The following is a 14,941-nucleotide window of genomic DNA, read 5'->3' on the forward strand; positions in this document are numbered from 1 at the left end:
CAAAACAAAATTTTATTCAGAGGCAGAAAGAACAAATATTGAAAGTATGAGCTTTCGGGCTGAGAACCTTGCCACTGCCTTTTGACACGGTCGTAGTCACCACCGCTCACAACAACCTCTGAAAGACTACACTGGTACATATCTGCAACACATCAGATTACTTTAAACTAAAAATTTTAACAACTCACGCAAGCACATAAACTATGCACCCCGTAGGAGGGATGGAATGGTACAAAACACTAACATTAAAAAACATTAACTTGCCGCAGAAGGTTCAACTTGATTTAAACAACAAAAAAAACTTACGGTGGAAGGGTGGCAACTTTATATACTAAAATGACCATTTAAGTAAAAACCCATGAAATGCAGTCTTACATAAAATATACAAACATGCTCTACATTACACACATACCGCCTCTCAAGATGATAGGCAAGATAAAAATATATTTCAGGAATTCGGCCGTTACACTTCAAGCAATAAATTCGTTAACACCGAATCCGACAAACATGACAGAGGCAGCTATTAACGTACGGCAGACCGACAGACAGACAGACAGACACTAACGTCCTAACAAATGCGGACGGGAGACAGACGAGCAAGCTGGGGACGAGAGACTGACCAAGAAAACAAGTAGAATTTAACAAGTGAAACAACATATCACGAACCACTTAACTTCTAATAAACTGCGATGTCTGGCCAAGACCTGGTGCAGCTCCCCCAAAACGCTCTCCCGAACCGTCTGCTGCCAGCCGCTCCAACGGACGCAGGAAGGCGCGCCGATCTCCCGTCTCACTGCGTCGCAGCTCGCGCCCGCCAGAGCGATGTCGTGGCTTGACTCCTGTTGCTCTCGTGTTGGCCGCGAAGCCACTACCCCTCGCTATACCGCGCGGCCCACTGGACTGACGTGGCGACCTCACATGCGCCGTCGCTGAAGGGTGACAAAGTCATCTTGTGTCTCAATGCGGGACCGACCATCCGATCGATCCAACCGCCAATGACCATTGCCTGAACAAACTCGAGCAGACTGGCGGCCTAACACATACTAGCCCTACGGACGACAGACACTGACTGCCTCACACTGACCCGGCTGACCAACTGACCGGCTGGCGAGCTCATAGCGCCCCTTAAATGCAGGTGAACAGGCAACCTGTCCCCTTTCCCACCAGAGGGAGATACCAAAGCTGCGTTCCCATAGCGGCGCCATCGCCAGAAACGGAGGGCGACTGCTTCACACTACGCGCTGCGGCGCGCTCTTCAAAACAGCAAATTTTACCACGGCTCAACTGTTTTAAGACAACACTTGTTTTGTAAACGTAGGCTTCCGCGGCCGTTGTCACAATCAATGAAATTCTTCTGGTATTGCAAAACACCCTGAGGAAGGTGTCTTGCAATAGTCGCCGAAAAGTTGCAATTTTATAGCTGACAATGCGGCCTCAAGCCCTGAAGTATTTTATTGACTGCAACACTTGTTTCACTGCTACGATTTTGTCTCTTGTGTGAAAATGGGATGTGAACTTAAAAATGTCTGGATGTATAAATAAATAATAAATCTCAGCTGTTGGTGATTGGCAGTGAGGCATGACATGGACAAAAACAATCTCATACAGCTATGCTGTCCAGCGATTAATTTGGTGTACAACTACAGAAAGTTATTGTTTTCTTCCCTCCTTAGGCATTAGACTTAGTTTATAGCAACACTGTAAAATGTAAGATACGGAAGAGGATATTATGAAAAATTGTAAACACATTCAGATAATGATAATGTAACAATAAAGCAATTTCTGTACAAGACCTTGAGCAAGTCCACGATGTGTGTCCTTTCCTGAATTCGACGTTCCAATGAGGAGATGTTAATCTCAGGTGAAAGGGACCTCATCAGTGCCACACAACTAATTCAGTTGTTAACGGATGGTAGTATATAGGCCAGAAATAAATCCCCGACTGTAACAAAATTAGTCGTCCCAGCATTCACAAAACTGATATAACATAAAAATGACAGATTAGGATTTCTGGACAAGTTTTAAGCTAAACCTTCAAATAATTTCTTTCCTTCAGGTGAAACTACAGATTATATTGGAAAGTAAGTTTAACTACAGTTTGACAGCCCGAACGTTCTATTTTATCGAAAACTATTTCTTCAAGACGACTCCTAATCCATGGACGAATTTTTATTCAAAAACTGGTAACTTGGGGAAAAAAAATCTGGAGAAATTCGAGTAGGATTCATGTTCTGAGGATTCCCTAAAAACCTCATTATGTATGTACGTAACAATAATTTCGTGTGACACCGTTTTTATGCGGCCGCCCGAATGTCGGAAAACGACCTCGTCCGCAACTTGGGCAACCAAGTGCACTGGCGCTCGACCACAAGGTGGCCAGAACTGTTGCTGGTGTAAAGGAACGCCGCAACATGAGCCAGAAGAACTAATAGAAGCAACGCAATCGTGAGGAAGATTCAGACGAGAAAACAACATCCAACAGCCCCAGGAAGAAGTAGGAAAGGCGTGATCCGCCCATCCTACAACTCATCGGAGTATGAAGCTCCGTGAATTTTCGTAGCGTAGCCCCGGCAGTCAGTGAACTCTTCACGACGATGGCGGAGATGGTCATCGAAAGCACGAGGATTTTATTCGAATTGACGCAGCTTGAAAACCGAGAACGTTTTATTCATGAGGAGCTACATGATTGAGAAGTAGCAGCTCTCGTCTCGGAAACAGACATTCGGCCGGGAGAGCGGTGTGCTGACCACATACCCCTCCATATCCGCATCCGGTGACACATGTGGGCTGAGGACGACACGGCGGCTGGTCGGTCCCGCTGGGTCCGCCAGAGCGTGTGGAAAGAGTATTATGGAGTGCTTTATGGTTACCATAATTTCTATTATGGTGTGCCTTGTGATTTCCATACTTCCTGATTATGGGGTGTTTTATATACTTCGTCTTGATTTCACTGCTTTGATGAGGATTTTGTGCTGTGTCCTTCGAGTTGAGTGGAATTGAAATTTTACTTTGTCATCATTCCTCATTATGTGATTGTGTCTTATAAATAAACCGTAGAAATTTATATCAGTGTGACCAGGCACGAAACTATGCCTAACTATTAACAACGAGAGGGAGAACTGACAAGAAGCATAAATTCTTTTCACGGTTTATGCATAGGAAAAGTTTAAATTCTGTAAGAATTTGGAGTGGCATCGCCTATCTGCCACTGACATACTCGTATGAGAACCACGCTACCTTAAAATTTGTTAAATCTTAACATATTTAAAAGTAATTGTTCACAAAAGAATGAACTGTTTCTTCTTATTTTTCTGCCTAATGTAAATGAACAACTAAAGACATTCTGACGCTGTTAGTGACCTACTAACTTCAGTGAATTTACAAAAACTATTTTCGTCTGATTTTGTGGCTTACCCTTCACTTTTTTCAAGTTTTTATTCATCTGATGACTGTATCTACATCCTATCTTTCGCTAATCTTCTCATTTTTAAGTAATTATTATATCAGACTAACATCTTCTATAATGTTCACATATTCTGTTGTTTGCTCTTACGTCTCTCCCGACTATTTTTTCCTTGCAGCGCTTAACTGTTCCGGGCTACCATAGCAGATGTACCATCAGTATGTTCCTGCTTGAAGTATGTTATACCGGCTTGTTTTTCAGCTACTGTTTCCAAATCTTCATTTAATACTTTACCTACCCGCTTCATTTTTACCTAGCTTCGACAGCACAGCATTTCAAATCCTTCCAGATTTCATAGTCCACATTACACTATCATAAGTGCTGTGCTTCGGACGTATCCTTTCTGGATATTCTGCCTCAATTCCATATCAGTAGCTGTTACCGATAGCGATCTATCATTAACGAAAGTTTTCTTTGCCTGAGTTAATCTACTACTGTTATCGTCCTTGGTACGAGCACCCTGCATAGTTTTGAATCGAATACAGGGTGGTCAGAAACAGTCTGAAAATCTTCTAGGGATCGTCGAGGGTAGCTTGTGCTGAGAAATAACTGTTAAGGGAAAAAATCGATACGTTGGGTCGTTTTAGATTTAATTAGTTAAGCAACCAGATCACAGTACGCACTAATTCAAGCAGACTGCCAGAGACGGTGTCGCCTTCGTTTGGTTTCCTCAGGCCGAGGAGACGTATCTTTTGCTCACCTAGCTTAAATTTATGACTCCCAAAAAACATTTTAACTGGTAATGATCATCTGAACAACTGGTATCCCACCGACCCACTACTGCGTCATAGCGTGTGCAAGTGCTTGAATTTGCGCGCGGAACGACCTGACTGGATAATGTCAGTGCTAATTAAATCGGAAATGGCGTATTTCGGTGAGGGTGGAAATCCACAAATTGCCATATTCAGCTGACCCATGCATTGAATTTTGATCCCTTAAAGGTACCATTTGCGAGGATTTTCCTTTCTATCTTTTACCCTAAAACGCGGCAAGCATTTTGCGTGCTGGTTTCATCAAAAATTAGAGGATACAATGAAGCACAAAGAAAAAGTCGCAACACAAAACTATGATTAATGTAGAGTAACGAAATTTGACTAGGTAACTTATTTAAGTGATTAACTGTGCAAGGCCACAGGTTAATGTAACCGCGACATAAGCAATTGGAAACCTGAAATGCTGGTACATTAGTACCTGGCGTAATCGCCAAAATGTTGAATGCAAGCATACAGACGTGCATGCATTATGTTGTACAGGTACTGGATGTCAGTTTGTGGTGTGGACTCCCATGCCTGTTGCGGTTGGTCGGTCAATACATAGAGGGTTGATGCTGTCTGTAGATGACGCCAGAGTTGTCATCTCATGGTGTCCCATATGTACTCGTTTGGAAACAAATATGGTAATCGATCAGGCCAAGGCAACAGGGCGGCGCTCTGCAGACTAGAACTCCCGGTGAAGGCCCAGTGTGTCTAGCATGCTGACAGGTTCGGTACAGGTCGTCAACTGGCCTTATTGTCACCCACGCACTGCCATCACTGGCACCGAGGCAGAACCAGCTGTCATCAGGAAACGCAACAGGCCTCCAGCCTGCCTTTCTGTCAGCTGTCGCTTGACGTAAGGTCGCAAATGGCTGTAGTTAGGGGTCAATAAAGCACGCCACAGTGCGTCTGGCTAGGAGCCGTGCTTGAAGTAACCGATTTGTAACAGTTCGTTGTGTCACTGTGGTGCCAACTGCTGTTCATAACGCTGCTGCAGCTAGAGCCGTACAGTTAACTCCATGGCCTCCCCTCTAAGCAGCGCCACGTGGCCGTCAGGATCCCGGTCTTCCTGCGAGCACCGCTGCCAGCTATTATCTACAATGCCTACACTCCTGCCAAGACTTTCCGCATTACTGCGGAAGGAATATCCGGCTTCTCGCAACGCTATCACACGATCTCCTTCAGACTTAGTGAGGTGCTGGTAACGGCGTTTTTTGTCGCTCTAAAGGCATTCTTGACTAAAATCAACTCACCACATCTGATCTCAAAGGTAACTAACGCTCATCATCCTTACAGCGTGTATTTAAAGCAAATCTGATTTGCATCCTCGTAGTGGCGCTTATAGCGCCTTTTTATCTGAAAGCCGCGTAATACGGCGGGCATAGTCCTCCGGGACGACTGCCAGAAGGCAGTATGGTGCCATGTGGAGGGCTCGGGAGCAGCTTTCCATGTTCTCTGACTTCTTTTAAAGGCAAGCATCTGCCGTTTGTAGAAGACGAGGGTCACAGGAAACAGACCTTAGTCTTGTAGAGGTTCTTTCTGGATCAATCCAGTTACAAGGTTACGGACGGGAGAATGTGTGCTTGGCGTAAAGATGTGTGACGTCAGATCACGCCGGCCGGAGTGGCCGTGCGTCTCTAGGCGCTGCAGTCTGGAGCCGAGCGGCCGCTACGGTCGCAGGTTCGAATCCTGCCTCGGACATGGATGTGTGTGATGTCCTTAGGTTAGTTAGGTTTAAGTAGTTCTAAGTTCTAGGGGACTGATGACCACAGATGTTAAGTCCCATAGTGCTCAGAGCCATTTTTGAACGTCAGATCACAAAGCTGAAATGAATACCTTTTTAATGTTAGCGGAGAGTTTCCTGTTGTTATTAGAGGCTGCTCTACTTTTGGCTGTATTCTCTGTTGGAGAGAAGCCTCGTGATTTTGCGATTGGCCACTGGCACTTTTCGGCGGCAAGCAGTAAGTAGAGCGTAAGTGAGCACCGCAAGATATGCACAGTAGGGTAGCTTGTGAGTGTGTCTGCATCGGATTCAGGTTAGGACGCCATAGTGTCCTGATCACTTTAGCGTAGCAGAGCAGTAGAGGCTGCCACATCTTGGAGTACGACAAAAGCGTTAACGACGTCGACTCCGTGAAGGAGCCGGCACATATGCAACGTATGGCCCAGAGCAGCAGTCATCTAACAGTGAGCATAATTCGAAGCAGCAGTAGAGCAGTTTCGTTTGATTTCACGCATGTATAATCCACGACGATCGCCGTCTGATCTCCTTTTGGATTGGTAATGAATGTAAGGACCTCTAAGGTTTAGTCACAAACTTCCAGTCCCTGTTCAAGTAAGATATTAGCAACTAGTTGAAAATCATAAGAAAAACACTCTTCAACTGAGACAGGGTTAGTCAGAGTGAAATTTTGCGGAAATTCTCCACTTTAAGAGTGGGCTGTGTTTTTCGCGTCATCCACTTAACTTCGAGCACAAAAATTTAGAGGTTGGTTATTAAACCCTGTCCACAATTCGCTTTGAAAGGTTAAGGAAACTCTACAACTCGGGGTTTTGCAACCCATAATCTAAATAGTCTCAGAAATTTTCTGTGCGGTTAAGACCTAATTATTTAGTGTCCCAGATATGGAGGGACAGAGCGTCTGAGCGTTCATCAAACCAGGAGAGTATGCTCGTAATCCTGTGTAGACGGTTGTTGTCACCCTGGAAGACGAGAGCCTCCACAACATATTCATCATGATGATGTAAAGGAAGGGCAACACCACCGAGAATATTAAAATAAACATCCTGGTACAAGTTCACACTGAGCGCAATGAACGTGTCAGGTCACGGTACGAAATGCGCCCCCAAAAACATCACAGATCGCCTTCCGCCCTGAGCTACAGACTCTGCACAGTGCGATTTAAACGCCCCATTGCGCCGTCGATAGACTCGGCTCTTTGTATCATTTTTAAAAAAGCAAATGCGCGACTAATCGGGTCACACTACACGCTGCCAGTCATTTAGTCAGCCTCCCCAGCCCCCCCCCCCCCGCCCCCCCCCCCTCCCGTGTTCCATATTGTGCAGCTTAACGTGGCAGTGTGAGCAATGTTCGTTGCATACATTTCTTTTCGCGACGTCAGCTCGGAAACTGAGCTGGACACGCATTCACTGACAGCAGAGATACCCATGAGGTCTTTAAAAGAACGTGACACCTATTCTCTTTGGTTTTTTTTTTATCAACCTTTTGACTGGTTTGTTGCGGCCCGCATCGAATTCATCTTCTCTGCTAACCTTTTTATATCAGCGTAACAATTGTAATCTATGCCCTCAATCTTTTGCTGGACATTTTCCAATCTCTGTCTTCCTCTAGACTTTTTGGCCTTCGTATTTCCTTCTAGTATCATGGAAGTCATTCCATGACGTCTTAAGAGATGTCCTATCATCTGCCTATTGTTCTTGTCAGTGTTACCCATATGTTTCTTTCCTCGCAGATTCTGCGGTGAACCTCATTATGTCTAACCTTTTCAGTATACGTAATTTTCAACATTCTGCTATATCAACATTGCTCAAATGCTTGTATCCTCTTCCTTTCCAGTCTTCCAACTGTCCACGTTTGACTGCCGTACAATACTGTGCTCCAGACGTACATTCTCAGAAATTTCTTCCTCAAATTAAGGCCTATGTTTGCTACTAGTACACTTCTCTCGACAAGGAATGCCCTTTTTGCCAGAGCCTATGTTTGCTACTAGTACACTTCTCTCGACAAGGAATGCCCTTTTTGCCAGAGCTAGTCGTTACGTCCCCTTGTTCAATCAGTCATGTTTTATTTTGCAGCCAAAGTAGCAGAATTCCTTAACTTCATCTATTTTGTGATCGCCAAGTGTGATGTTAGGTTCCTCGCTGTTCTCATTTCTGTTACTCATGAGACTGTTCATTCCGTTCGACAGATCAAGTAATTGTTCTTCAGGTTCACTCAGGATAGGAGTGTCATCAAGGAATCTTTATTATTGATTACTCATTCACTACGAATTTTAATACCACTCTTGAACCATCCTTTTGTTTGTATCATTGCTTCTTGGATGTGTAGGTTGAACGGTTGAGGCGAAAGGCTATATCTCTATGCTTCTCCCTTTTTAATCAGTGCACTTCGTTTTCTGGTCTTCCACTCTTATTATTCCCCCCTGGCTCCTGTACATACTATATTACCTGTTTTTTTCCTATAGCTTACCAGAATTTCGACGATTTTGAACGACTTGACATTGTCGAACGTTTTTTCCGTCGACAGATCCTATGAACGCGTCTTGATATTTCTTCACTTTTGCTTCGATTATGAACCACAACGTCATAAATGGCTGTCTACTGACTTTAACATTCAAAAAGCCAACACGACCGTCATCTACCAGATTCTCGGTTTACTTTTCCATTCTACAGTATATTTTCCTTGGCAGCAACTTCGATGCATGAACTGTTAAGCTGATTGTGCGATAACTGCCGCACTAGGCTCTTGCAATTTTCAGAACTGTGCGGATAAAGTTTTTCCGAAAATCTGATGGTATATCGCCAATCTCATGCGTTCTTCGTCAATAGTCATTTTCTTGCCAAATGATTTTTGAAATTCTACATCTATTTCTACATGGATACTCTGCAAATCACATTTAAGTGCCTGGCAGAGGGTCCATCTTGTACCGATCTTCGGTCTTGGCTAACACGCAGCGGTAGAGCAATGAGATTGTTATTTCTTATGTATCTGTAACGACGTTACAAACAGAAAATTGATGAACTGAACTTGCGACTTGTGCGAGATATTTACTTCACCAAATGTCGTAATTAAATCGTTTATAATCGATGGTTTATCAGTTGCTATTCAAATATTAATGATAAATACAAATTAGTTCCAGCGACACCAAATTTCCTATAGACTGGTTGTAATCTCAACTCTATAATCAGTCGTAACAGTGTTATTAATTCCTAACGTCAAGGAGTTTCTATATAAGCTCCGAGTGCTTCAGTCAAATAATATCGCAGCACGTTATCTCTGTAAATAATATTGCAAAACTTGAATGATAAATGCGTGAATTGACAAGATATGCTGGTTTATTACACAATATTATTCATTTCCTAACAGAGCCGTGAGGAAGAAGCTTTCCCAGGTGTTGGGGGGAATTATAAATTATATGCTTCGTTACTATCGCCAGGTTCCATAGTCCATTAGTTATTACAAATGAAATTGTCTATCTGTGTTCACTTCCTAAATAGTGTTAACTTCAGGTTATCTAATTAAAAGTCACTTCTGTCTAATATCTGCAAGTCCTCTATTCAAATTGTAAATAACGTAATATTTGAAGTCAAAGTATCGTTTCACTGTGTCATAGTAGATCGCAATAATCAGTTCTGAAAAAACAATCTAATTGCGCCTACATATACGAGCATTCAAAAGTATGACCTGCTTCGGCTAACTCTCGTAATGTAGTGACAATGGATTGAATTATCCTTAGCCATTACTCACGAATCTCAAAGAGTACTCACACGGAGTATTCTTTGGGAACGTTGGTTCTACTTTGTGAATTTCAGTTATAAGAATTTTGCGATTTACTATGATTTTGAATTTTGAGTTTGATTTCACTGGAATCCTATCTTTCTTTCGTATGTTAATAAATTACCAAGTATTAGTGTTAACTGGAAATTTGTTTGCTTGTCCTTTTTTCATGGAATTTGGAACTTGTTTTGGGGGAAATCTTTCGGAGTTTTGGAGCTGATTTTTTATTTTCATTTCTCGTCCGAGGAAATGGCATTACATCAACCACCTTCAAATTCTCTATTATTCCAATGTCGTATAGCGCTCGGAAAGAACGAACACCAATCCGATTGAATGTTATCCATCTCTCCTGCCTTATTTGCTTTTACGTCATCGTGGTCTCTTTTAACTTCTGATTCTAGTACTGGGTCCTATATTTCTTCCCTGCCGAGTCCTGTCTGCTAGGATCCTTTTTTACGATTGATCTTTTGACATGCGAAAGGTACAGTTGACTGTTATCACTTAAGTTGTCGTTGGAGCTACACATGACCGTCTGGTACGAGTTGCACAGCGTCTACAGCTCTCCAAAACGAGCAATGTGCTCTCTTATGTGGGTGTGGTGAGCGTACGACGCATGAAGCAACAGTAGTTTAGCACCGCTGCTCCTTACCCCCCGAATCGCCTGCATCGCTCCTGCCCTGCCCTGCCCTCCTCCCCCCCCCCCCCCCCCCCCCCTCAATAACGGAGCCACCGCGTCGCCTGCTCTCTCGTTACGTTCTGCATTCCGCGCGCCCTGCGGCTCTGTATTGACGGCACTAGCGCCCGCGCTGACACACTCCAGACGCCGACTCCATCCATCAGCGGTCTGCGGCCTCTGTCGCTGCGACACTCCATTCTGCGACGTCGAGGAGATTCTTATATTTCACCCGCTCCCTCTCTTCTTCGGCGGCTCACGTTCTCCCAGCTTCCGTACCGCCGAGCCGGCGAATATTGCGGTGCTGATTGCCAGACAACATCCCGAAACTTTTCAAATAAGAGCGGGGACTGGGAGGGAGGAGTCAGTGGTAAAAACAGAAGCAAGACGATAAGCGCCCACTTTTCGTTGTGACTTTTCGTTGTGTAATTCGATGAAAAGTATTCCGAAATATACAAGTGATAAAAATTTTCGACATAGCGCTGGAACGTCATAATAAGATTAAAAAGGTATTCCCACTAATTTTACTTTTACTAGTGCTTACCGGTTCCGGTTACATAACATCAAGAGACCAATACCTGAAGTACATGGTACCGGGTGGTTGTAATTTAAGTGCAGCTACTCACAGAGGTCCAGTGTGGGCTGTAATTATCGCGTGGTAGCGAAACTTGGTAGATATTCTAATGTGGCAATGCAGTACCGATTTACGCAGGAAACAATTTGTTCCAATTTTGGCTACCAGGACTAAATCTTGCGCTATGAAAGCAAAAAAGATTTATAGAGAAATGTTGCCGTAATTTTGTACATGGCTGCACGTTCAGAGACCGTGAACAGTTACAACTGAAAGAAAAACAGCCCTCGGTCACTATTTTTAACAAATTAACCTGGTTTCAACACGGCTAGGAATTTAAAACAAAGAATGGTCTATATTCTATAACATGGTCAGCGAATAATGAATAAAAACGTATGATAGGGTTTAAGTACGGAATCATCGTGAAAGACTGACAGTACTTATATGTCATTTATAAAATAATAAATATGCCAAAAGGGCATTAGTCACAAAGATATTTAAGATAAAGGAAACTGTGATGGCGAGCCACTAAGGGCTGTTCGTTACTTGCGTGGTGGAACATGTCATCAAGGCTAAGGGTGGGCCAACACTATATTGAATTCCAGCATTACCGACGGAGGACACCACGAAATTCTAAGTCATTTTCAGCCAGGTGTCCGGATACTTTCGATCACATAGTGTAATTGTGCAACGAAGAAGAGAAGGACTACAACGTATTTCAGAGACACACCGTTCGCATGATGCCCTCCAATATCCATTATTATTGCTGCACGGAGAGGACGGATATCATTTTAATGTAAAACAAACGCAACCTGAAACAGACGTAGAAACAAAACAAAAAAAAAAGTCAGTTCCAAGGAGTTCTATGCGTAATGCTTAATGGCCAGAGACTATGAAACATACAATCGCATTCTCAAAACTCGCCATTTATTCCACCAATTCCTGGTAGACATGTGTGCAAAATAGAAGCGGAACGGATGCTTTAAAAAAGACTGAATCACAATAAACTACACATGGAAAAATATATCCACCGTCGAAACGCAATCCTAAGTGACGGAACCATTGACGAAATTGGAAGAATGGTAATTTTACCCTCGTCATACATAGGAAGTCCGAGACAGATGCACGAATACATACGAGATGCCATGATCTACATAAGAAAACATGGACGAGCTGTCCTCTTCATAGCATTCACATGCAACTCGTTGCGGCCAGAAATCATGGAATAACGAAGATACGGATAAAACCCTGTGGATCGATGAGATATAATAGCCCCATTTTCCTACAAAAACGAATGAGATATACCGAAATCATCACAAAATACCACATATTTGTAACCATTAGATGCTTAGTCACACAATGTCATCTGGCTACACGACAGAATTCATACCACGGATATCGTCAAAATGATCCAAGCTGAATTTTCCAATCCACAAGAAGATCCGGAACTATACGATATAATAGTGAACAACATTCTGGTCATTAAGCCCCAATTCGTCATACGAGTGATGGAAAATGTACAAAAATGTACCCCAAACTATACTTGGACGACACACAAACCGGAGTTGATGGCTATCCCAAATACAAAAGACAATCACCCAAAATCCGAGGCTTCACACCAAAAATACGAATGTGAGTCATCGACGAACTGGAATGGTAATCAATAGGTAGTACCACATAACTCACCACTTTCCAAAATGTTACCAGCACACGTAAACAAAGGCAGTGACATGGGAGTATTTCAAACAGCCGAAGATAACGAACAACAAAATCGGAACGACGGGATCCTCGTGTACCAAATGGGAAGACACATCAACAGTAACGACGCAGCTTGATGGAATTTCGATTTTCCCATACGCGAACGTGAGCCAACTGCGCAACATCTAGTAGTACATTTGGAGAATGGACTGAAAGTTTATTTCACAAAAGACACCGACAGAAAAATTGCAAGCTAACCACTTCAGAACACAACAATAACAGCTTTTTACTAACTGTGCTAAACGGATCCACTCGCGAAAATTTTATTGTATGTTGATATCCCTACTTATTATACGTGGAACACAACAAGGAAATCTTTGAATGACGAAAAGAAGGAATTCCAGTAGAAGATCATCGAGGAATCATGAAAACTGGTGCACTAGACGAGTATACACCGTACATCCGATCAACGCCAAATGTTTATATCTACGGATTTTGCTACACGAAATACGGGGACCAACATGTTCCAAAGATCTCAAGACTGTTGACAGTTACCTATGGCAGACGTACAGAGAAGCATGCCAACGCTAAGGACTACTGGAAAACGACAACCACTAGGGACCGGCACTACAAGAAGCCTCGCTCACAGCCTCGGCTAAACAAATGAATCTTTGAGGTGTAATTCTAACAACATGTAACCCATCGAATCCGAAAGCTACGGGACTCCTTCGAAGAGAGTATGAGAGATAACATACTGTACCAAATCCGACAAGGTCATCCTGGAATGACCGTCGAATTCAACGACATCTTTAATGTAACGCTCATTCGCCTAGAAGATAAATGTTTAGCAATAACCGGCCTTAGTACAACTTCGGATGCAACCAAGATGTTATCAGTATGCTAAACTTCGTAATTGCATAAGATAAAAAGCTACAACATCAACGAACTACTTCAGTACATTGCTCAAAATAAACCACTCCTCAGTGACAATCAAAAGGAAATTTACAGCCGTATCATATGCCGGATAGACAACAACACTATCCGAATTACACTACTGCCCATTAAAATGAATACACCAAGAAGAAATGGAGATGATAAACGGGTATTCATCGGACAAATACATTACACTAGAACTGACATGTGATTACATTTTCACGCAATTTGAGTGCATAGATACTGAGAAATCAGCACCCAGAACAACCACCTCTGGCCGTAATAATGGCCTTGATAAGCCTGGGCATTGAGTCAAACAGAGCTTGGATGGCGTGTACAGGTACAGCTGCCCATACAGCTTCAACACAATACCACAGTTCATCAACAATAGTGACTGGCGTATGGTGACGACACAGTTGCTCAGCCACCATTGACCAGACGTTTTCAGTTGGTGAGAGATCTGGAGAATGTGCTGGCCAGAGCATCAGTCGAACATTTTCTGTATCCAGAAAGGACCGTACACGACTTGCAACATGCGGTCGTGCATTGTCCTGGTGAAATGTAGGGTTCCTCAGGGATCGAATGAAGGCAAGAGCCACGGGTCGTAACACATCTGAAATGTAACTCCCACTGTTCAAAGTGCCGTCAAGGTGAACAAGAGGTGACCGAGACGTGTAACGAATGGGACCCCATACCATCACGCCGGGTGATACGCCAGTATGGCGATGACGAATACACTTCTCCAATGTGTATTCACCGCGATGTCGCCAAACACGGATGCGACCATCGTGGTGCTGTAAACAGAACCTGGATTCATCCGAAAAAATTACATTTAGCCATTCGTACACCCAGGTTCGTCGTTGAGTACACCATCGCAGGCGCTCCTGTCTGTGATGCAGCGTTAAGGGTAACCGCAGCCATGATCTCCGAGCTGATAGTCCATGCTGCTGCAAAAGTCGTCGAACTGTTCGTGCAGATGGTTGTTGTCTTGCAAACGTCCCCATCTGTTGACTCAGGGATCGAGACGTGGTTGCACGATCCGTTACAGCCATGCAGATAAGATGCCTGTCATCTCGACTGCTAGTGATACGAGGCTGTTGGGATCCAGCACGGCGTTCCAACTTTGTGTGAATGCTCTGAAAAGCTACTCATTTGCATATCACAGCATCTTCTTCCTGTCGGTTAAATTTCGCATCTGTAGCACGCCATCTTTGAGGTGTAACAATTTTAATGGTCAGTAGTGTACTTACTTCAATGCACCAGGCGGCACCGGGAAAACATTTCTAATAAAACTATGGCTACCGTAAATATGTGCTAAGCAACTCATCGC

The sequence above is a fragment of the Schistocerca americana genome, chromosome 3 (genome assembly GCF_021461395.2).
Source record: "Schistocerca americana isolate TAMUIC-IGC-003095 chromosome 3, iqSchAmer2.1, whole genome shotgun sequence".
Classification (NCBI taxonomy): domain Eukaryota; kingdom Metazoa; phylum Arthropoda; class Insecta; order Orthoptera; family Acrididae; genus Schistocerca; species Schistocerca americana.